The sequence below is a fragment of the Pavona decussata genome, unplaced genomic scaffold (assembly GCF_977016875.1).
Source record: "Pavona decussata unplaced genomic scaffold, jaPavDecu1.1 SCAFFOLD_213, whole genome shotgun sequence".
Classification (NCBI taxonomy): domain Eukaryota; kingdom Metazoa; phylum Cnidaria; class Anthozoa; order Scleractinia; family Agariciidae; genus Pavona; species Pavona decussata.
The window spans coordinates 1,171,186-1,195,368 of record NW_028145618.1 but is presented as its reverse complement, the minus strand read 5'-3'; the positions used below and the strand labels follow the sequence as shown (position 1 = coordinate 1,195,368).

Here is a 24,183-nt window from a genome sequence, read left to right as displayed (position 1 = left end):
GCGCGCGGGCGCTGGGGACAAGATTGGTCAGACCAGCAGGCTCGGCAGCTTGGCTGAAAAAACGCGGGAACTAATCGAACTAATGTGATGTTGGCGGTTGATGTTCAGTTGGAGTTGTGTTGTTCGCTGGCTTTTACCATCTGTTTGTTGGTTTGAAACACTTCTTGGACACACACAGGTACGTATATTAAGTCTGGTTATTTTCAAATACTTGTGTGCTCAGTTTACGGTCAGATGGGGTCCGATCGTGCCAAGTCAGGGGAGCGTTGCACAAAAAAGTTCGATCGTTCCAGAATATAGTCAGTTGGTTCCACTTAGAAAGAGTCAAGAAAACATCCTTACTCTAAGAAAATGTAAAGAAAAAATGTCATGCTCGATGTCCCGGGCTCGATGTTTAGTTGACGGAACAAGTTGATATACTGAAATGCGTCACCACCTTCACTGAGTGTATTCGAACTTAACGTCGCGGTTTGAAGGTATTCTAGATAATATATTTTCTTCGGAAACAGAACGTTAATTAAACTTCTAAGTGTACTTGTTAATAGAATAACAGTTTAAAGTTTAATTTATCGAAAACTCGCTTAATTACAATTATGCAAGATCGAACTTCAAGGGCGCCATTTTGAATTTTTGTAGAACCCAGCCCCACTCTGTAACATACACGTTTATTTCTATTTTATTTGAGTGTAAAAAGATAATGCGCATTTGTTGATCATTTCTTTCATATCAACTGGTGGCTCTTAAAGGGGCCATTTGTTTCAGCTAAAATTAAGTCAATTACCTCTGTTTTCCATTGAAATAAGTGCGAGTGTGGCTTATTACAAAAATAAAAACCAACATTTTTTACGTCGTTTCAACAGCAACAGCAAATTTTGCAGAAACATATTGAGGAGCAGAAACTGTGTTAGGAAAATGCAGACATAATTTTGCAAATTAACATAAGGCTGTGCTTCAATATTTGTAAGGATAACAAAATAAAATACATATAGGTATGGAAATTCTAGGGGGTTAGACATTTTATTTTGAGACTCCTTGAACAGATATACTACATGTATAGTAATAATAATAATAATCATCATCATCATCAGCATTAATCCTGTTTTGTTTTTTGGTTTTTTTCAGTGAAAGCTGCCACCATTTTCTGTTCTATTCTGTTTCTTCAGTGGCAGACCGGACGCCTTTAGTGAGTCAGGAATACTAAGCAAGTATAATTTTTTTATAGAAATAATTATTTTAAAGAAGTATTGCATACTTCCCATGTAATAAGGGCTGTCACTGGAAAATGCTACAGGTGCTCAATATGGGATGTAGTACAGGAAGAATTATTATGCTCCTTAATCCCCCAAATTAGTGGCACCATGCACATGTTTAGCGAGAAAAGCACAAAAATTTTGTACCTTTTTGTCCTTTTGAGCTGTAAATCAGAATCTGTCTTCTGTGCAAACGTTTGTGAGTCTTATGGGATGGGATTGTTGAAACATAGAAAATGGCACCTTGCCAAACTGGTAAAAAAATTTCAAGAAATGTTTTTCGCCTATGTAACATACATCTTTTCAGAGTTCGAAATGGAAAGAAATAACACTCAAGAATACCCAACCACTGAAAAAGAGGACTTGATAAGAAGATTTTATTGTGAGTTTGAAAGTTTTTGCTTCTAAATTAAGCAAATACAAGAAATGTTCCTACTGGGCATCTCTTTGTCATTTATTCTCCCTTTGCTAATTCGTATCTGTATTTGGAATGGAATTTTGGCAATTTTGATTTTCAAGGTTATTTCTTGTCAATACTTGATAAATGCATGTAGCCTTGTACTTTTTATATCAGAAAATGTTTGTCTAATGATTCAAATGTAAAAAGAACTTAATTTGAGAAGCGTAACATTTTTCTTTCTTTATGTGCATTTCGGTTAATTTGGGAAAACTCAAGAATCTCACAGGAGCCACTGCTGCAGACACAGTTTGCTTCTCAATTTGTTTTCCCAGAAAAAGAGAGACTTTAATATCAAATCTCTTAAGAGAGCCAGACTAGGCATCACAAGTTTTGCTTAATAGGAAGTCAAAAGAACAATCCATGTGGGTCTCTAACTTGAGAAGGTTCAAAAATATTATTATTGTATTAATTACAAATGCAGTGTTGACCAGTACATTCTTGCTTTGACATTTCCTTTCATTAAGTATTAAGCATTCAACCCTTTCTGGTGTTTCAGTACAGATTTTACATTTTCAGGCTTGCAATCCTTGATGAATGATTTGGAACTGTCTCTTTCAATGTAACACCTATTTATGGCAATTGCTTTCATTTTACCCGTACAAGCTTATATTGCACAGTTAACACCATTTAAAGCAATTACAATTATATATCCCGTACTTTGATCTGTGTGGAAAACGTTTTGGCAGAAGACATACATATTGCCTAATTTTTATTTCTGTGCAGTCAAATATGGAATGAACAGGAAGCCATTGCTTGTTTTCATGAATTTAAGCTAGTTATATTGCGGTGACGGATACCTAAAATACAAGTGTTGAAGTAAGTTGAATTTGTGAGACAAATTGTAATTGAAGTGCGATTTCTAAAGTGACAACAATCAAGACACCATTTGTTTGTTTACCTTGTGGTTTGAAGAGGCTTCTCATTGGTGACAAAATGATGGTTGTTGACACTCAAGCGAGTCAATATTGCATTGCCATTTTGCTTAGAAGGTGTGACTGAGTTAAAGTGACAAGAAATGTTGTCATGTATGCTTCTTCCACATGCCATTCGCGGTAGACCCACGCTAAAAGATATACAAACATGTTGGTGTGTAAAGTTAAAGAAAAAGAAAGATATTCAATGATACCGAATGGACAAATTGACATATTGTCAACAAATCAAAATGGAAAGCAGTTGCTCCAGTTTTGTACCTCTTATTAATGCTAGTTTTTTACATATAATCATGTAGTTTGGCATGTTTACATGTGCAATGTTCGTAATTGTGCATCATCAGCAAAATCTGTTGTAATTGTGTTTGATGATGACTGTGATGTGTTTGAGAAAACAATGAAGGTCAATGTACCTAGCAGTATTCGACACTAACTTTCCTGCTAAATTGCCCTTTGGGCAACCAGGTCTATATTTTTTGTTGCCTAGCGTATTTTTTTTGGTTGCCCAAAAAATCGCCGGCTCGCTTCGCTCGCCGTTTATTGTCCATCTCCAAACTTTGCAGGACATTTTGTTTTTGTCAGCCTCAAAACCCAGCCACGGAAAGTCCGTCTCCCACGTGGTTTGGTACTTCCTCACTCGCTTGCCTTCGTCCTTACTTTCGGGTTTCTCGGTAGATATTTCCTCTGGGTTTTTTTCCTCAGCATTTCTAACCTCTTCAACTTCGTCAACTTCTCTTCCTTTTCCCCTCTCTTCTTCCCTTTCATCGTTCTTTCGCTTTTTCCTTGAAAACCCAAACTGAAATAGACTCATTTCAACAACTTGATCGCTGTGAAAATCCCGGGAAAATACGAAGCGTAAATTTGGCCGCGTGGAGCCTGGGTACGGTGAATCTACCAACATTCTTTGCGGGTTAAAAAAACATGGCGGCCACGATTTTGTGCACAGTGTTTCGTGCTCGTTTCGTTGTATCTTGTTCAAACTAATATGTATCTTTTTTCAATCTACGGCTAACGGGTATGAAAATACCCATATTAACACAATAAATAAATTGACAGCAAAGAGTTTTCAATTCGCTTTATTTCCTGCTGGACACACTGTGGACAGGAGCAAAACATCTGCTTGCCCGATCGGGCAACTTTTACCGTAGTTTTACTTGCCCATTGAATCATTTTACTTGCCCCGGGCAATCGGGCAAGCGTTAGTGTCGAATACTGCCTAGTCTACCAAAGGAAAATGGTGTTCTAGTGGAAATAAACGTAATTGAATTGATATGTCCTCAAGTTAATTTATTTTTAGCAAAAATGATCGTGTTGGATTTCACAGGTGTGTGTTTTGATGCAATCATGCACCCATATCGTGTTACTAGTAAAAAAGCTAAAACATCTGTCACAAAAAGCCGAGGAAATAAGGGAATTTGGGTGGAAAGGTGTTCGCCGGATCCCCTTTTCCATCAAATTTCATCATTATCTGAGATGCACTTCATGGTTACAGGAAAGGCAGTCTATGACTGCATGTGGCTACTGCTTTATTTTTGTTGAATATTGTAGTAAAAAAGCAATGTTGTATAAAATTTGGAGGGGTGAAAGAACAGCTCCAGTCAATGCCAAAATTGTGCAGGTTAATTTGGTTGTGTTAAGGGATTTCGGTTTGTTTACACTTAAATACACAGGGGACAGTAATAGATATGGTTTGGCTATCGCATGATGAAGAAATTCCATGAATCAAGATAAATGGACAATAAGCTTCCTTAATTGAAAAACTTATTCAGACAGACCTGTGTTCACGCTTGAAAAGCAAATTCATTCAATTTTCGCCTGGAATGAAGCCGACCGATCTAAGCAAACTGCGAGTCACTAAAGCACAATTTCTCAACTGTTTTAAACTGAGTACGTTTTTCCACAATTTCGCCAAAGCTATTTCAAATATGACAAATCAATCAATTTAACAGAAAGCAAGTGAAATTCACGTTCAAACCTGTAGTATTTTGTAGAGTGGATTCCCAGGAGAACGCAAAAATTTCTGAGAATGTCTACAGCTCACGTGATGATTTGCAGATCTTGTTTACGATTGCACAGGAATTTCTTCACTATGAAATCACTGATTTCCTCTTTTTAAGCAGCCGAGTGTTCCTTAGAAGTTGTTCTTTTGATTTACTTGAAAACCTGTATTGAAAACCTGTGTTTTCCTTCCAAGAACCACAAATTGCCACGCATAAAAGACACTACAGCCATTGTGAATTGAATGCAATGATCTTCCGTATAAGTAAAGCTGACTGAGATCTCGTCAACCTGTCGTGGTGAACTCGACCCAACTTCTCGTAAATTCTGCAATTCCGAAAGCTTTTGATTTACTGACTTTTGCACAACACGGTAACATAGTAGCTACTTATCTTCCTAAAAGGCAGTAGCCATAAAAACATGACATGCTTAGTGATGTTATGCTTTATTTTATTTATTCACTCTTTGCGTGACATTTCCAATTGAACTACATCACGTTTATCACAAAGCGATGCCTTGGACTCTTAATGAGTCTTTTATAAAGACTAAAGTCCTAAAGTTAATTCTGGTTCCCAGCAATGTGGCTTGGGCTCTTAACTTTCAGTTTTCTAAGGCTGCAACCTTGAAAAGTATAATACAGCAAGCACTGGTCATAAAACGTATCAGGCCATTTGTTCCCAATCAGTCAATGGAAATAATTTAAACATAATTAGTCCAATTATTAATATTATTTATTATATCCCATTTGAGAATCAGCATGGGTTCTTTTGGCTAGCATAGAGAAATAAAAATCATGTATGTATAGATTACACACATCCTGCATGCAACTAGGATCAGTAGTGTTAAAAGTTAAAGTGCAAGATGCTGGTGAACAAAGAATGATTGCAAATTTTAAGCTTGGTTAAGTTTTCATTTATTCTTGCTGCTACTAGGTTAAGGTTATACTTGTGGCACTGGTTCATTTTTCTGAGTGCATATCATTTTGAAAAGTAAGAGGTGAAGAACTGTCAGGCCAGCTGATTGCCTTTCAGGACTCTCGTGAAGTTTGGAGCTGCATGTTGGATTGAACATCAAACTTCTAAAAAAATGGGTTGCCTGGCTGGTAAATTCAAACATATACAGACACTATCACCTGCAACATCAAGGTTCTATAATGAGCATTCAGCTATGATAAGTGTAAATAGTTGTGACCCTTACTGGCAACCCTGTGTGTTAATGGTAATGAAAGAAATGCATTTCCAGGCACCATCACACATCTTGCATAATTGTACCTGATATGAACATCATGATGCTCATTGGTGATTTCCATGTGGAGGTTGGAGGAATGAAGAGCATTTGTTCACTCAGCTATTGTATAATGCATTTGTTATTGGCTTCTGTATAGGGGGAAGGGGAAGAAACAACAAGAAAAAACCCAGGAAACTCTAGACTGAAGTCCAAATGACAGAGGGAAACCTACACTTGATTGTGAAAGGGAACTTGTTATAGGGTTCATTCTGCCAAAGATGCTTATGCTTTAAGATATGAATTATAGCCTTATGGATTGCAAATTAAAGGCGCAAATATTGTCCTTTTTAGGGAAAACTTAACCCTTTCAACTGTCATGGCAAACCAACTCCAATTGAATGTTGCAGAATATTTGTCTGGAACCTGAAGTATTTTATGCCACCAGCCGTTTATCTCCTCCCTCCACTCTTACAGAAATGTGCTGAAAAACCACCAATTACTCCACGAGTAGCCTGGGTCCACTTCTCTGAGAATATGGCAACAAATGCATGAATGGCTTACAAAGGCAAATCCATTATCTATGAAACCTGCTTCAGTTGGGTGGGGAGGGGTGGGGGTTGGGCGTGCCTCCTGGAAGAATGAGCGATCCTGGGTTGTCATGGGAAACTGCAATGTGCCACGCCCTACCTCACATCTCTTCTCTTCCCCACAGACCTTGGGTCTTGAAGCACCGAAGTCTCCGACCAACCTCTCTTTGGCTTGGCTCAGTTCTGGCTAAGGGTCACAAGGGATGGTATCACTGTTGACATTTCTTTCATTGAAAAGAGGCAAAAAATATTTCCTCTTGCCTGCATTCTCTTATCCTTAGTCTAGTGGGTCTAGTATTCCTTTCCTCACCCTTACAGTACTGGACGGTTGACAGGACATGCCATCATCCGTTACACTTGTAGCAACGAAACGACTCTGCACCACTGAACAATCTCTGGGAGACTTCACAAACACTGGACAGATTGCTTGTTACACAGGATTGGACAGAAAGATTCTGTGAGGATCTGGGTACTGCGTAGTAACTTTGTCATCTGTTCCAGGAGTCGTGCTGCTACCTGATGAAAGGAACAGTCAGTTCCTTCTATGGCTCGTGACGATGAGCTGTTCCATTACCCATGAATTCTCCTGGCCAGCAAAGCTCTGGTCAATCTTCCACATCTTGATGCACTGCAGGAGGCGAGCAGTCAGCTGAGCAATGACCAAGTCACAATTTTAGCAGTTCAAGACTTTGATGCTGAACATTTTGCGTCAGTTACCATTCCCAGTGCTGTAGAGAGGCGTTCACAACAGCACTTGCTTGATCCCGTCATAGTCACCAGCAGCCTCTCCTGAGAGGAGAGAAGAGGCTTCTTGAGGACATCCTGAAAGGAAAACACTGAACTTTGTAACCGTTCTAGTTCTCTAAATTCTGCAGTTGGGGGTGGGAGTGTAGTTAGTTAGGATAACAGTTAGGACCATTAACCTTTAGATTAGATAATCTAACCATGGGTACCCAATAACCTAGCAATAGGCATAACATTGACCATAACTTCTAACGCTAACTTCCTAATTGTAGTCCTGACTAACCACAACCCCATCCTTTACTTCAAAATGGATTGGACCGGAACGGTTTCAAAGTTCAGTGTTCTCCTTTCCGGGAGTCCTTTAGAAGTTTCTTCTCTCCCCTCAGGAAAGGCTGCTGATGACTGTGACAGGATCGAGTAGGTGCTGTTGTGAATGTCTAGCCACTCTGGGGATGGTTACTAATGTTAATGTTGAGCATCACAGTCTGGAACTGCTGGAGTTCTGACTCAGTCATTGTTTAGCTTACTACTCACCTTCTGCAGTGCATCAAGATCTGGAAGATTGTCCCGAGCTCTGCTGGACAAGAGGATTCATTGGTCGTGGAACAGTTCATCATCACATTTCACAGAAAGAACTTACTGTTCTTTTTATTCAGTGGCAGTACCACCCCTGGAGCAGGTCACACAGACACTGAGTAGTAACCGGAACCTCACAGAATCCTTCTGTTCTGTCCTGTGTAACAAGCAATCTGCACAATGTTCGTAAAGTCTACTAGAGATCGTAAAGTGGTACAGAGTCATTTCATTGCTTCAAGTGCAATGGTTGAGGGCCACTGTATACAAAAATGAAGGCCAACAAAGGGAACACATCACTTCTTCTCCCCTTTCTAAACCAAGCTTTCACTGAAAAAGCAGAGCAATAGTAAATATTTCTCTGATCCAATGTAGAAATTCAATATTGATATCATTCTAAGTAATTGTACAGCTCCTGAAGCAGACTCATACCCAGTCTTTTTCCTTTTTTTGTATTTTTTTTAACCGCACACGTTACAGTACTTACAATAACTTACGACTAACTTAACGACGATGAATTGAGGCGCCTCTTCCCATGACACCCCACACACCTCAATCTATCCTCTTGTCTAATCTTCTCATCCCACAAAACACATATATAGCCACTGGATATGAGTCTGCTCCTGAGGTGATTAATTTGTGTTCTAACCTTCACCATAATACTAAACCTTTCTATAACCTTGTTCTTTTGCTATTGCTAAAGCCAACTTAAACATGCCTAGGCCTTCTCTTTTTGAAATGCTCATCCTAACTTCTTACTTATGTTCATGTTCATGCACTAATTCTAATCCTTGCTTTCTGTATGCACATGGCACAAATTGATTTCCCATTTCAGGGACTGTACCAGGACTCCAGTTAGGATTGATCCAAGTCAGGAGAGATTTGTCAGAGACTTTGGCACTTTGAAACCTGGGGTCTGTAGGGTGGGGTAGGGAAGCAAGGTAGGACATGGTATACTGTGGCTTTCCTTGGCACCCCAAGACCACTCATTCCTTCAGGCAGCACGGGAGGAGGGGGGTGGGGGTCACCCCAACTGAAGCAGGTTTTATAGATCTGGAGTTGCCTTACTGGCCTTATTGATATAGCTGGGTGAACATATGTTCTTCTTGTGGGTATTACCAATGAACAATTTGAAGATTTGTCTCTGAATTTTGTAGCCCGATGGTGCTCTGTGGTGACCCGTTCCAATGGACATATCCAGGAATATACCATTTTAAATGCCAGCCAGTAAAACAACGTGAGAATGTCATTTTATGGGACTGTTGGCTGTTGTGACTGTTTAGGAAGGCCACATCAGCAGCAGAAGAGCAGGGCGAGCAAGAATATCAGCGTGCACCAGACCGACTGGGAAGGTGTTACGTAACTTTTGTGACTTGCTTGTATTTAAGACAAAATTGGTTTTTGTGTAGTCAGGGTGATCTCAAATTTCAGTTTTGTTGCCGCACGGGTCAGACCCCTACATTTTTAGTTGCCGATTTTCATGTTTTCCAAACGAAACATACCTTTTTAAAATGGTAAATCGAAAGAAGAACTACAAAGCAGTACTCAACATTTTCCACGTTCCAAAACCGAGAAATAACGGGAAAAATTATGCTTTGAGGACAAATTGCAGTTTTACCAATCCGACTGGCGAGCAGACATCTTAACTCACGGACTTTCTGTGTAATTCTCAAGTTCTTCTGGGAATTGAACTATCCGAAAATTACAGATTTGATTGTGAATTAGTGCTAGTCTAATTGACTAATTCTTCTCACCAAATTTTCAAAAAACATGCTCTGCACACGTAGATAATTTGCTTCGAAATAGACTTGTAGTCCTTTCAAATCACTTGCATGTATCTCGTCTTTCATTAAGAACTAAATGCATTTTTTTCTCTGGCTTGAACAAAGACTAACCTGAATAAAATTTTTATTTAGGAAAGCTTTTTGTCTGTTTTCCTTTCTATTTTCGTTGCTGAAACTTGACGCCTGCACACTATTGCGTAAAAAAAAAACACGTGCTCTGGCGAGCAGATCAAATTCAGCCATGTGATGTAAGGATCACATTTTTACTTTCAAGGTTTTTTTTTTTTGGAAAATTTTTGCTTTGCTACTAGTGTGTTTTATTCAATAATCAGTAATTTTAAAGTACATTTTTTTTGGTTTTTGTTTTGCCCTGTAAGTTTCGTTGCTGCACATGGGGTTGGAAATTACCACTTTGCAAATTTGGTGAATGTTTGGAAAACCTGTAGTAACAGCTCGTAGAAGAAAGACTTAAAATCCAAACTGAAAGTCTGTTCCAGCGAGAGTATGGGCACTAGATAATGTGAGTTTGTATTCTTGTAGAAACTAAACTTTGCTATGACTGGATGTAGCTCCTTGCCATTTGTGTTATGTTTACCAAAACCACGTGCACGTTCTATCGAGATTCTGTCAATGCCGTCTTCTACTTCAGGTTGTCTTCTAGAAAGGAGTAAAGCAGTGATTCAGTCTTGGAACTAGATTCATTTCTTTCTTCTGGAATACCATGAAATATTAAACTGTTTCTCCAACTGTGGCTTTCTAATTAAATTGCTTGTTCCTTGTTAAAGTTCACACTTTCTGTCAAGTTGTTCACACCTTTCTCCTGAGCTCAGAATTGGTCTTTGCTTAAGTGTCAACTCGTTCAGTCAAAGCTTCGATGGACCCATGAGCAAACACAAAGCTTTTTTTGGAGATCAATATTTACTTTCTCCAACTACTTTTGCTGTTCTTTTATGCTTGTCAATTTCTGCCACCCTAGTCAGAACCAGGTTAAGTTTATGATTCATCTTGGCTATAATGTCGGTCACGTTACGGCAACTGCTGATCACAAGCAAATATAATGAGGGGATCTCAAAAGAACAAAGTAATGAAGAAAATCTAGAATGACTTCAGTTGTAAAATTATTTATCCAAAATTGCTTGTGCAAGCTTATATCAAGTTTCAAGTGGCTTTAACATAGAAATTGTCAATGTTGAAATGTCCTTAAATGTAAACACGAATCAACAACGGAAGAATAATGAAAGCTTCTCCAGCCAAAAATGTTATTCAAATAATCAATATCTATGTTTTAAGGAGTAAAACAGCTTGGGATTTTATTGCGTGTGTGGAAACACACGTTTAATTTTTGCAGATCCTTTGTCTCTGTTCAAAGCCACACTCAGATGGCTTTGTGAGGCAGATTACAGGAGTTGAAGTATTTTGGCTGAATATTGACTGCTGTTAAAAAGGATATCAACATTTAAAACAAAAATATATATTCCGCTGTGATTTTTCGGGTCTTGTAAAATCCTTTCAAGTCCAAGGTTTGATTTCAAGGTTAGTGCAAAATGTAGACTCTTCCAAAGCCCATCACAAAATGTATTTTCATAGCTTTTAAGATCTCCATTTCCTCTACTTCATTGATTGGCCATTCTTCAGGGATTTCTTTCCATTCTGGGTTCCACGGAGATGTATCCTTATTGCAAAGGGAAAAACAATTTAGGACAAATCTGTAAGTTGTTTTATTTTATAACAAAACTGTGTGCTCACATCCGACTTGTTTAACTGTTAGTTTTCTGATTCAACAGTTCTGAATACAATCAGAAAATTGACCACCCAACTTACTGTCACACATGGTGATATAGTGTCTATTTACATCAAAGGCAGTAGCCACAAACATCTAGGTTTCTGATGAGAATCAAACCTGTGATGTTCTGTACACTGTTTCTAGCTACTGGCAATAGACCAAACCACACCTATGGTGTTAAATCCTCAGCATTAGGTTTCATGTCAGTCCACAATTTTTGAGCATCTGCAAGAGTTTACATGAACTCACTTTCCTGTCTGTCATCTGTTGCCTCGCCAGCCCTTCCATTTACAGAGGGCATCAGCATTTGCAATAAAAATCTGCATCAATTATTGCATTCCTAGAGTTTTAATAGGCCCACAATAAAATCATCATATCAACAAGAAATCAGCTGTGAATGTAATTAATATGAACACCTGTCAACATTTCCATGTGGCAACCCTTACTGGCATGATGTGTAATGTGTCCCTCAAAAACGACATTGTCAAAGTGGAGCACAATCAATCTAAGGTAGAAGCAGAGCAGGAAAAGCTTCAAATTTCCTAACGCAAAAGCTAGCGAAGCTGTTGTGGATGTAATTATGAAGTATGCAGGCTCTTTTCTCCAAATTTTGCTCTGATGGCTTTACTTTAATGTTAAATGTAGAAATTGGCCTGTGAGAGCTGAATAGATTCCCTTTATACAGGAACAGAGAGACTTATACTGGCTGCAGTTTGGGATGTTGAAAAATAGGGAGCATTTCTCATTTTTCTCCTTTCCCGCCTTGGCGTGGCTACAGCTGACTGAAAGAAATGTAAATGTTGTAGGCCATTCTTCCCAATCCTGGATTTGGACAATTATTCTTATAAAACACCCCTTTCTTCAGGCAGTGGAGCATTTTGCACTCATTCAGCATGCAGAGTTGATTCTATAAAAGTGTGAAGTATTAAACTTTTGATATGACTTTAAGAATGAGACATGGAGATTTTTTTCAATGCTGCAAGTAGGAGTATTGCTATTCCCCCCTGGACGGGATGCTAGGCCATTGCAGGGTTACAACCAGCAGTATATCGCCAGTACCCATTTATACACCTGGGTGAAGAGAGACAATGTTGGCAAAGTTTCTTGTCTTAGGAAACAACAGAGCAATGAAGAGACCAACCTGGCCATGAACCACCAACCCTCCAAGTGAAAGTCTGACGCGCTTACCACTAGACCACCGCGCCTCCACAGAGTTGTACCTTCAATGAGCATTGTATAGCATGACAAATGCCTGACCACTGTTTGCAGGACCAGAGAGCCTTTTACTGTCTGTGGCTTGTGATGTTAATGAAGAGACAATGGTTCTCATTGCGCATCTATTCCCGCTTTGGCGAGTCCATAGTTCACAACAAAAGTTCTAGTGCTGTGGGCCATTCTTCCCAACTCTGGGTTTAGGTGCTTTGATTTTATTTTTAAACATCACTTTTCTCAGGCAATAAAGCCTGCTTGGTTTTTTACTTTTTCAGTATGCAGCGTTTAGTCTGGAAATTCGCCTGTGAGAACTGAATGAATTCCCTTTCTACAGGAACAACGAGCCTTTTACTGGCTGCAGATTGGGATGTTGAAGAATAGGGAACAATGTTTCATTTTTGTCCTTTTCCTCTTTGGTTGTGTCTACAGTTGACTATAAAGATTGCTGTAGGCCGTTCTTCCCAATCCTGGGTTTGGATAATTATTCTTTTAACACATCTCTTTCCTCAGACGATGAAGCAATTTGCACTCAATAAGCATGCAGTGTTTATTCTATAAAATAATGAGATATTGCACTTTTTATATAACATTGAGGGTAAAACATGTAGATTTTTTCAATAGATGATGACATTTGTGGCAAAACATTTTCCAGTTTCAAGCAAAACAACCAAAAAATAGTTGGCAAGTGCATGGTCATTTTAGAAAAATTACAATTAACTGCCAACATCCTGGCAGTGAGAATGCAGGAAGCAATAGTTTGATTATTATGAATTTCACTGAACAAAGAAAAAAAAGAATAGGCTGCTTTCTTAGACTGGTTTTTGAACTAAATCTGTCCCAGCGATTAAAATTAAAATGATAGATCCTGTATAGGGGTTAATAGTTTTAACTCATGAATATGGAGGTTCTTGGAAGAAAAACAGGACGCCTTTTCGTTGATTGGCAACCATGCAAAACTGCCAAATTTTCAGAGGTTATATGAAATACAAAAGTGATGAGTCAGGAGAATTGCATTGTTTATGCATGGGATAAAAGATACAGTGATGTATGCATTTTGAACAGGGGCAATATAGATTCAGTTATCAAATTAAAAATCAGTGTCAATTACATCTTTCACCTTGATAATGCCAACAACTGCCTTTTAAACAAGGCATTGGAACAACTAAGTAATTATGCATTACAAATACAGTTAGTTCAGTTTTCAGGATTGTCATTTGTTTACATGCCTCCTCTCATAAGTGCACCATAGGCTTTTCTCAAGCTAGAAAAATCAGGAGACCAGTTCCCAGAACATAGAAAAAACAGAAGATTGTGCAGTTGGCAGAAATTTGAGATATACAATGAAGACCTCCAGAGGGAAACCACAAATACAATAAATAAATTTGCCTTCAACATGTGAGTGTTTTTTTTTTGTAAGAGTTGTTCCTTAAATGGTATTCATAAAGCAAACCAAATGTCTGACCGCTGTTTGCAGGACCAGAGGGCCTTTCACTGTCTGTGGTTTTTGATGTTAAAGAATAGAGAATCTATTCCCGCTTTGGCGGAGTCCATACATCACAACAAGAGTTGTAATTGCTGTGGGCCATTCTACCCAACCCTGGGTTTAGGTCCTTTTCTTTTTAAACATCCCTTTCCTCAGGAAGTAAAACATTGCCACTTATTCAGTATGCAGTGTTTAATGTGGAAATTGGCCTGTGAGAATTTCATAAATACCATGTATACAGGGAAAGAGTCAGAGCCTTTTCACTGGCTGCAGATTGGGATGCTAAAGAATAGAGAATATTTCTCATTGTGCATCTATTCCCGCTTTGGACAAGTCCATACATCACAACAAGAGTTGTAATTGCTGTGGGCCATTCTACCCAACTCTGGGTTTAGGTCCTTTTTTTAACATCCCTTTCCTCAGGCAGGAAAACTTTTTCACCTATTTAGTATGACATGTTTAATGCAGAAATTGGCCTGAGAGAACTGACTGAATGCCCTTTATACAGGAACAGAGAGCCTTATACTGCCTGCGGTTTAGGATGTTGAAAATAATTAACATTTCTCATTTTTGTCCTTTTCCACCTTGGCGTGTCTACAGCTGACTACAAGAAATGTAAATGCTGTAGGCCATTCTTCCCAATCCTGGGTTTGGACAATTATTCTTATAAAACACCCCTTTCTTCAGGCAGTGGAGCATTTTGCACTCATTCAGCATGCAGAGTTGATTCTATAAAAGTGTGAAGTATTAAACGTTTGATATGACATTGAGAATGAGACATGGAGATTTTTTTCAATGCTGCAAGTAGGAGTATTGCTATTCCCCCCTGGACGGGATGCTAGGCCATCTCAGGGTTACAACCAGCGGTATATCCCCAGTACCCATTTATACACCTGGGTGAAGAGAGACAATGTGGAGCAAAGTTTCTTGTCTTAAGAAACAACAGAGCAATGAAGAGACCAACCTGGCCATGAACCACAGACACTCCAAGTGAAAGTCTGACGCACTTACTACTACACCACCGCACCTCCTCAGAGTTGTACCTTCAATGAGCATTGTATAGCATGACAAATGCCTGACCACTGTTTGCAGGACCAGAGAGCCTTTTACTGTCTGTGGCTTGTGATGTTAATGAAGAGACAATGGTTCTCAATGCGCATCTATTCCCGCTTTGGCGAGTCCATAGTTCACAACAAAAGTTCTAGTGCTGTGGGCCATTCTTCCCAACTCTGGGTTTAGGTGCTTTGATTTTATTTTTAAACATCACTTTTCTCAGGCAATAAAGCCTGCTTGGTTTTTTACTTTTTCAGTATGCAGTGTTTAGTCTGGAAATTCGCCTGTGAGAACTGAATGAATTCCCTTTCTACAGGAACAACGAGCCTTTTACTGGCTGCAGATTGGGATGTTGAAGAATAGGGAACAATGTTTCATTTTTGTCCTTTTCCTCTTTGGTTGTGTCTACAGTTGACTATAAAGATTGCTGTAGGCCGTTCTTCCCAATCCTGGGTTTGGATAATTATTCTTTTAACACATCTCTTTCCTCAGACGATGAAGCAATTTGCACTCAATAAGCATGCAGTGTTTATTCTATAAAATAATGAGATATTGCACTTTTTATATAACATTGAGGGTAAAACATGTAGATTTTTTCAATAGATGATGACATTTGTGGCAAAACATTTTCCAGTTTCAAGCAAAACAACCAAAAAATAGTTGGCAAGTGCATGGTCATTTTAGAAAAATTACAATTAACTGACAACATCCTGGCAGTGAGAATGCAGGAAGCAATAGTTTGATTATTATGAATTTCACTGAACAAAGAAAAAAAAGAATAGGCTGCTTTCTTAGACTGGTTTTTGAACTAAATCTGTCCCAGCGATTAAAATTAAAATGATAGATCCTGTATAGGGGTTAATAGTTTTAACTCATGAATATGGAGGTTCTTGGAAGAAAAACAGGACGCCTTTTCGTTGATTGGCAACCATGCAAAACTGCCAAATTTTCAGAGGTTATATGAAATACAAAAGTGATGAGTCAGGAGAATTGCATTGTTTATGCATGGGATAAAAGATACAGTGATGTATGCATTTTGAACAGGGGCAATATAGATTCAGTTATCAAATTAAAAATCAGTGTCAATTACATCTTTCACCTTGATAATGCCAACAACTGCCTTGCAAACAAGGCATTGGAACAACTAAGTAATTATGCATTACAAATACAGTTAGTTCAGTTTTCAGGATTGTCATTTGTTTACATGCCTCCTCTCATAAGTGCACCATAGGCTTTTCTCAAGCTAGAAAAATCAGGAGACCAGTTCCCAGAACATAGAAAAAACAGAAGATTGTGCAGTTGGCAGAAATTTGAGATATATAATGAAGACCTCCAGAGGGAAACCACAAATACAATAAATAAATTTGCCTTCAACATGTGAGTGTTTTTTTTTTGTAAGAGTTGTTCCTTAAATGGTATTCATAAAGCAAACCAAATGTCTGACCGCTGTTTGCAGGACCAGAGGGCCTTTCACTGTCTGTGGTTTTTGATGTTAAAGAATAGAGAATCTATTCCCGCTTTGGCGGAGTCCATACATCACAACAAGAGTTGTAATTGCTGTGGGCCATTCTACCCAACCCTGGGTTTAGGTCCTTTTCTTTTTAAACATCCCTTTCCTCAGGAAGTAAAACATTGCCACTTATTCAGTATGCAGTGTTTAATGTGGAAATTGGCCTGTGAGAATTTCATAAATACCATGTATACAGGGAAAGAGTCAGAGCCTTTTCACTGGCTGCAGATTGGGATGCTAAAGAATAGAGAATATTTCTCATTGTGCATCTATTCCCGCTTTGGACGAGTCCATACATCACAACAAGAGTTGTAATTGCTGTGGGCCATTCTACCCAACTCTGGGTTTAGGTCCTTTTTTTAACACCCCTTTCCTCAGGCAGGAAAACTTTTTCACCTATTTAGTATGACATGTTTAATGCAGAAATTGGCCTGAGAGAACTGACTGAATGCCCTTTATACAGGAACAGAGAGCCTTATACTGCCTGCGGTTTAGGATGTTGAAAATAATTAACATTTCTCATTTTTGTCCTTTTCCACCTTGGCGTGTCTACAGCTGACTACAAGAAATGTAAATGCTGTAGGCCATTCTTCCCAATCCTGGGTTTGGACAATTATTCTTATAAAACACCCCTTTCTTCAGGCAGTGGAGCATTTTGCACTCATTCAGCATGCAGAGTTGATTCTATAAAAGTGTGAAGTATTAAACGTTTGATATGACATTGAGAATGAGACATGGAGATTTTTTTCAATGCTGCAAGTAGGAGTATTGCTATTCCCCCCTGGACGGGATGCTAGGCCATCTCAGGGTTACAACCAGCGGTATATCCCCAGTACCCATTTATACACCTGGGTGAAGAGAGACAATGTGGAGCAAAGTTTCTTGTCTTAAGAAACAACAGAGCAATGAAGAGACCAACCTGGCCATGAACCACCGACACTCCAAGTGAAAGTCTGACGCACTTACTACTACACCACCGCACCTCCTCAGAGTTGTACCTTCAATGAGCATTGTATAGCATGACAAATGCCTGACCACTGTTTGCAGGACCAGAGAGCCTTTTACTGTCTGTGGCTTGTGATGTTAATGAAGAGACAATGGTTCTCAATGCACATCTATTCCCGCTTTGGCGAGTCCATAGTTCACAACAAAAGTTCTAGTGCTGTGGGCCATTCTTCCCAACTCTGGGTTTAGGTGCTTTGATTTTATTTTTAAACATCACTTTTCTCAGGCAATAAAGCCTGCTTGGTTTTTTACTTTTTCAGTATGCAGTGTTTAGTCTGGAAATTCGCCTGTGAGAACTGAATGAATTCCCTTTCTACAGGAACAACGAGCCTTTTACTGGCTGCAGATTGGGATGTTGAAGAATAGGGAACAATGTTTCATTTTTGTCCTTTTCCTCTTTGGTTGTGTCTACAGTTGACTATAAAGATTGCTGTAGGCCGTTCTTCCCAATCCTGGGTTTGGATAATTATTCTTTTAACACATCTCTTTCCTCAGACGATGAAGCAATTTGCACTCAATAAGCATGCAGTGTTTATTCTATAAAATAATGAGATATTGCACTTTTTATATAACATTGAGGGTAAAACATGTAGATTTTTTCAATAGATGATGACATTTGTGGCAAAACATTTTCCAGTTTCAAGCAAAACAACCAAAAAATAGTTGGCAAGTGCATGGTCATTTTAGAAAAATTACAATTAACTGACAACATCCTGGCAGTGAGAATGCAGGAAGCAATAGTTTGATTATTATGAATTTCACTGAACAAAGAAAAAAAAGAATAGGCTGCTTTCTTAGACTGGTTTTTGAACTAAATCTGTCCCAGCGATTAAAATTAAAATGATAGATCCTGTATAGGGGTTAATAGTTTTAACTCATGAATATGGAGGTTCTTGGAAGAAAAACAGGACGCCTTTTCGTTGATTGGCAACCATGCAAAACTGCCAAATTTTCAGAGGTTATATGAAATACAAAAGTGATGAGTCAGGAGAATTGCATTGTTTATGCATGGGATAAAAGATACAGTGATGTATGCATTTTGAACAGGGGCAATATAGATTCAGTTATCAAATTAAAAATCAGTGTCAATTACATCTTTCACCTTGATAATGCCAACAACTGCCTTGCAAACAAGGCATTGGAACAACTAAGTAATTATGCATTACAAATACAGTTAGTTCAGTTTTCAGGATTGTCATTTGTTTACATGCCTCCTCTCATAAGTGCACCATAGGCTTTTCTCAAGCTAGAAAAATCAGGAGACCAGTTCCCAGAACATAGAAAAAACAGAAGATTGTGCAGTTGGCAGAAATTTGAGATATATAATGAAGACCTCCAGAGGGAAACCACAAATACAATAAATAAATTTGCCTTCAACATGTGAGTGTTTTTTTTTTGTAAGAGTTGTTCCTTAAATGGTATTCATAAAGCAAACCAAATGTCTGACCGCTGTTTGCAGGACCAGAGGGCCTTTCACTGTCTGTGGTTTTTGATGTTAAAGAATAGAGAATCTATTCCCGCTTTGGCGGAGTCCATACATCACAACAAGAGTTGTAATTGCTGTGGGCCATTCTACCCAACCCTGGGTTTAGGTCCTTTTCTTTTTAAACATCCCTTTCCTCAGGAAGTAAAACATTGCCACTTATTCAGTATGCAGTGTTTAATGTGGAAATTGGCCTGTGAGAATTTCATAAATACCATGTATACAGGGAAAGAGTCAGAGCCTTTTCACTGGCTGCAGATTGGGATGCTAAAGAATAGAGAATATTTCTCATTGTGCATCTATTCCCGCTTTGGACGAGTCCATACATCACAACAAGAGTTGTAATTGCTGTGGGCCATTCTACCCAACTCTGGGTTTAGGTCCTTTTTTTAACACCCCTTTCCTCAGGCAGGAAAACTTTTTCACCTATTTAGTATGACATGTTTAATGCAGAAATTGGCCTGAGAGAACTGACTGAATGCCCTTTATACAGGAACAGAGAGCCTTATACTGCCTGCGGTTTAGGATGTTGAAAATAATTAACATTTCTCATTTTTGTCCTTTTCCACCTTGGCGTGTCTACAGCTGACTACAAGAAATGTAAATGCTGTAGGCCATTCTTCCCAATCCTGGGTTTGGACAATTATTCTTATAAAACACCCCTTTCTTCAGGCAGTGGAGCATTTTGCACTCATTCAGCATGCAGAGTTGATTCTATAAAAGTGTGAAGTATTAAACGTTTGATATGACATTGAGAATGAGACATGGAGATTTTTTTCAATGCTGCAAGTAGGAGTATTGCTATTCCCCCCTGGACGGGATGCTAGGCCATCTCAGGGTTACAACCAGCGGTATATCCCCAGTACCCATTTATACACCTGGGTGAAGAGAGACAATGTGGAGCAAAGTTTCTTGTCTTAAGAAACAACAGAGCAATGAAGAGACCAACCTGGCCATGAACCACCGACACTCCAAGTGAAAGTCTGACGCACTTACTACTACACCACCGCACCTCCTCAGAGTTGTACCTTCAATGAGCATTGTATAGCATGACAAATGCCTGACCACTGTTTGCAGGACCAGAGAGCCTTTTACTGTCTGTGGCTTGTGATGTTAATGAAGAGACAATGGTTCTCAATGCGCATCTATTCCCGCTTTGGCGAGTCCATAGTTCACAACAAAAGTTCTAGTGCTGTGGGCCATTCTTCCCAACTCTTGGTTTAGGTGCTTTGATTTTATTTTTAAACATCACTTTTCTCAGGCAATAAAGCCTGCTTGGTTTTTTACTTTTTCAGTATGCAGTGTTTAGTCTGGAAATTCGCCTGTGAGAACTGAATGAATTCCCTTTCTACAGGAACAACGAGCCTTTTACTGGCTGCAGATTGGGATGTTGAAGAATAGGGAACAATGTTTCATTTTTGTCCTTTTCCTCTTTGGTTGTGTCTACAGTTGACTATAAAGATTGCTGTAGGCCGTTCTTCCCAATCCTGGGTTTGGATAATTATTCTTTTAACACCTCTCTTTCCTCAGACGATGAAGCAATTTGCACTCAATAAGCATGCAGTGTTTATTCTATAAAATAATGAGATATTGCACTTTTTATATAACATTGAGGGTAAAACATGTAGATTTTTTCAATAGATGATGACATTTGTGGCAAAACATTTTCCAGTTTCAAGCAAAACAACCAAAAAATAGTTGGCAAGTGCATGGTCATTTTAGAAAAATTACAATTAACTGACAACATCCTGGCAGTGAGAATGCAGGAAGCAATAGTTTGATTATTATGAATTTCACTGAACAAAGAAAAAAAAGAATAGGCTGCTTTCTTAGACTGGTTTTTGAACTAAATCTGTCCCAGCGATTAAAATTAAAATGATAGATCCTGTATAGGGGTTAATAGTTTTAACTCATGAATATGGAGGTTCTTGGAAGAAAAACAGGACGCCTTTTCGTTGATTGGCAACCATGCAAAACTGCCAAATTTTCAGAGGTTATATGAAATACAAAAGTGATGAGTCAGGAGAATTGCATTGTTTATGCATGGGATAAAAGATACAGTGATGTATGCATTTTGAACAGGGGCAATATAGATTCAGTTATCAAATTAAAAATCAGTGTCAATTACATCTTTCACCTTGATAATGCCAACAACTGCCTTGCAAACAAGGCATTGGAACAACTAAGTAATTATGCATTACAAATACAGTTAGTTCAGTTTTCAGGATTGTCATTTGTTTACATGCCTCCTCTCATAAGTGCACCATAGGCTTTTCTCAAGCTAAAAAAATCAGGAGACCAGTTCCCAGAACATAGAAAAAACAGAATATTGTGCAGTTGGCAGAAATTTGAGATATATAATGAAGACCTCCAGAGGGAAACCACAAATACAATAAATAAATTTGCCTTCAACATGTGAGTGTTTTTTTTTTGTAAGAGTTGTTCCTTAAATGGTATTCATAAAGCAAACCAAATGTCTGACCGCTGTTTGCAGGACCAGAGGGCCTTTCACTGTCTGTGGTTTTTGATGTTAAAGAATAGAGAATCTATTCCCGCTTTGGCGGAGTCCATACATCACAACAAGAGTTGTAATTGCTGTGGGCCATTCTACCCAACCCTGGGTTTAGGTCCTTTTCTTTTTAAACATCCCTTTCCTCAGGAAGTAAAACATTGCCACTTATTCAGTATGCAGTGTTTAATGTGGAAATTGGCCTGTGAGAATTTCATAAATACCATGTATACAGGGAAAGAGTCAGAGCCTTTTCACTGGCTGCAGATTGGGATGCTAAAGAATAGAGAATATTTCTCATTGTGCATCTATTCCCGCTTTGGACGAGTCCATACATCACAACAAGAGTTGTAATTGCTGTGGGCCATTCTACCCAACTCTGGGTTTAGGTCCTTTTTTTAACATCCCTTTCCTCAGGCAGGAAAACTTTTTCACCTATTTAGTATGACATGTTTAATGCAGAAATTGGCCTGAGAGAACTGACTGAATGCCCTTTATACAGGAACAGAGAGCCTTATACTGCCTGCGGTTTAGGATGTTGAAAATAATTAACATTTCTCATTTTTGTCCTTTTCCACCTTGGCGTGTCTACAGCTGACTACAAGAAATGTAAATGCTGTAGGCCATTCTTCCCAATCCTGGGTTTGGACAATTATTCTTATAGAACACCCCTTTCTTCAGGCAGTGGAGCATTTTGCACTCATTCAGCATGCAGAGTTGATTCTATAAAAGTGTGAAGTATTAAACGTTTGATATGACATTGAGAATGAGACATGGAGATTTTTTTCAATGCTGCAAGTAGGAGTATTGCTATTCCCCCCTGGACGGGATGCTAGGCCATCTCAGGGTTACAACCAGCGGTATATCCCCAGTACCCATTTATACACCTGGGTGAAGAGAGACAATGTGGAGCAAAGTTTCTTGTCTTAGGAAACAACAGAGCAATGAAGAGACCAACCTGGCCATGAACCACCGACACTCCAAGTGAAAGTCTGACGCACTTACTACTACACCACCGCGCCTCCTCAGAGTTGTACCTTCAATGAGCATTGTATAGCATGACAAATGCCTGACCACTGTTTGCAGGACCAGAGAGCCTTTTACTGTCTGTGGCTTGTGATGTTAATGAAGAGACAATGGTTCTCATTGCGCATCTATTCCCGCTTTGGCAAGTCCATAGTTCGCAACGAGAGTTCTAGTGCTGTGGGCCATTCCTCCCAACTCTTGGTTTAGGTGCTTTGATTTTATTTTTAAACATCACTTTTCTCAGGCAATAAAGCGTTGGTTTTTCACTTTTTCAGTATGCAGTGTTTAGTCTGGAAATTCGCCTGTGAGAACTGAATGAATTCGCTTTCTACAGGAACAACGAGCCTTTTACTTAAGTGTAGATTGCTTTGTTAGACTGGTTTTGAATGAGAATTTTGAAAGAAAGAGATATTGAACTTTTCTTTGTAACATTCACACTAAAACATGGATATAGCTGATGAAATCTGTGGTGAAACATTTTCCAGTTTGAAGTAAAACAAGAACAAAATAGTTGGCAAGTGCATGGTCGTTTTAGGAAAGTAATAATTAACTGGGAAACGTCTTGGCAGTGAGAATACAGAAAGGAACAGTTTTATTATTATGAATTCCACTGAATAAATTTAAAATTTAAGACAAGAAGTTTACATTGCTTTGTTAGACTGGTTTTAAAAGCAATCTGTCACAGTGATTAAAATTAAAATGATACGATAGAGACCCCCACGAAGGAGTTCATCTCTTTTTTGTATTGTCAGTGTAATATGTTTAGTTTCTTTAATTTCAACGTTGCCAAGTGTTTTGGTTTGTGTTCACTCATAAGTGCTTTTAAGGTTTGTCTCTCAACTAGTAAAAACTGAAGAAGGCTGACATCCAAAGAAAAAGTCCAAAAGGGGATCATCCAGAAAGAAAGAAAATGCCTTATGCATGTAAGTGACCTTTGACTCACTGGGATGTAGCTGTCATAACATTACTGCAAAATAGACATTTCTGTAGGATGCTGTATTGAAGAGGTGTGGAAATTTACCTTTCTTTTGTTGCTTGCACAAAGGAATTTATATATCATGAGACTAAGATGAATGTAAACGTCCTTCAACTTCCACAGTAAATACCTTAATGACTTGTCAAGTGTTATTTTTTTCTTCAAATTTCCCCCTGTTCTAGAGTTTAGAAGCAAGCATGATTCTGGACATTGAATAACTATACAAATTTTCCCTCTATGCAGAATTTCATTCTTGTGCTGTGTGTAAAGGATACCTGATTTTTGTAGCCGGACTCCTGTTAGTTGTCCCTTGTTAAAATAAAACTTAAAAAGTCCTTGAAATAATGCAAAGATGTTCAAGGCCTCATGAAAGACTTAAAAGCTTTAGAGAGGAAGTGGTGAATACTGGTACATAACATTAGTTTTGCCCTTCCTTCAACTCCTGAAGACAGCTTATTGTGTTATAGCTGGTATAGAACTAAAATTTTTGTACTTTTTCCACAGTAACTAACAGCAACCAGGAACAGTTGTCAGATGCTCTTTCACAAATGATAACCAGTCAGTGAAAAGCATGTGGTAAGGAAAAGGTCA

At 38.6% G+C, this 24,183-nt stretch overlaps 1 long non-coding RNA gene across 1 annotated transcript; it reads left to right on the top strand.

Annotated features, from left to right (window-relative positions):
• The first annotated feature begins 64 nt into the window (after window positions 1-64).
• LOC146460479 (uncharacterized) lies at window positions 65-24,169 on the top strand. The gene is made up of 6 exons (XR_014857623.1): window positions 65-178; window positions 1,123-1,183; window positions 12,449-15,263; window positions 15,316-20,299; window positions 20,352-23,539; window positions 24,097-24,169. It is a non-coding gene; the product is annotated as an uncharacterized LOC146460479 (long non-coding RNA).
• Window positions 24,170-24,183: the final 14 nt, after the last annotated feature.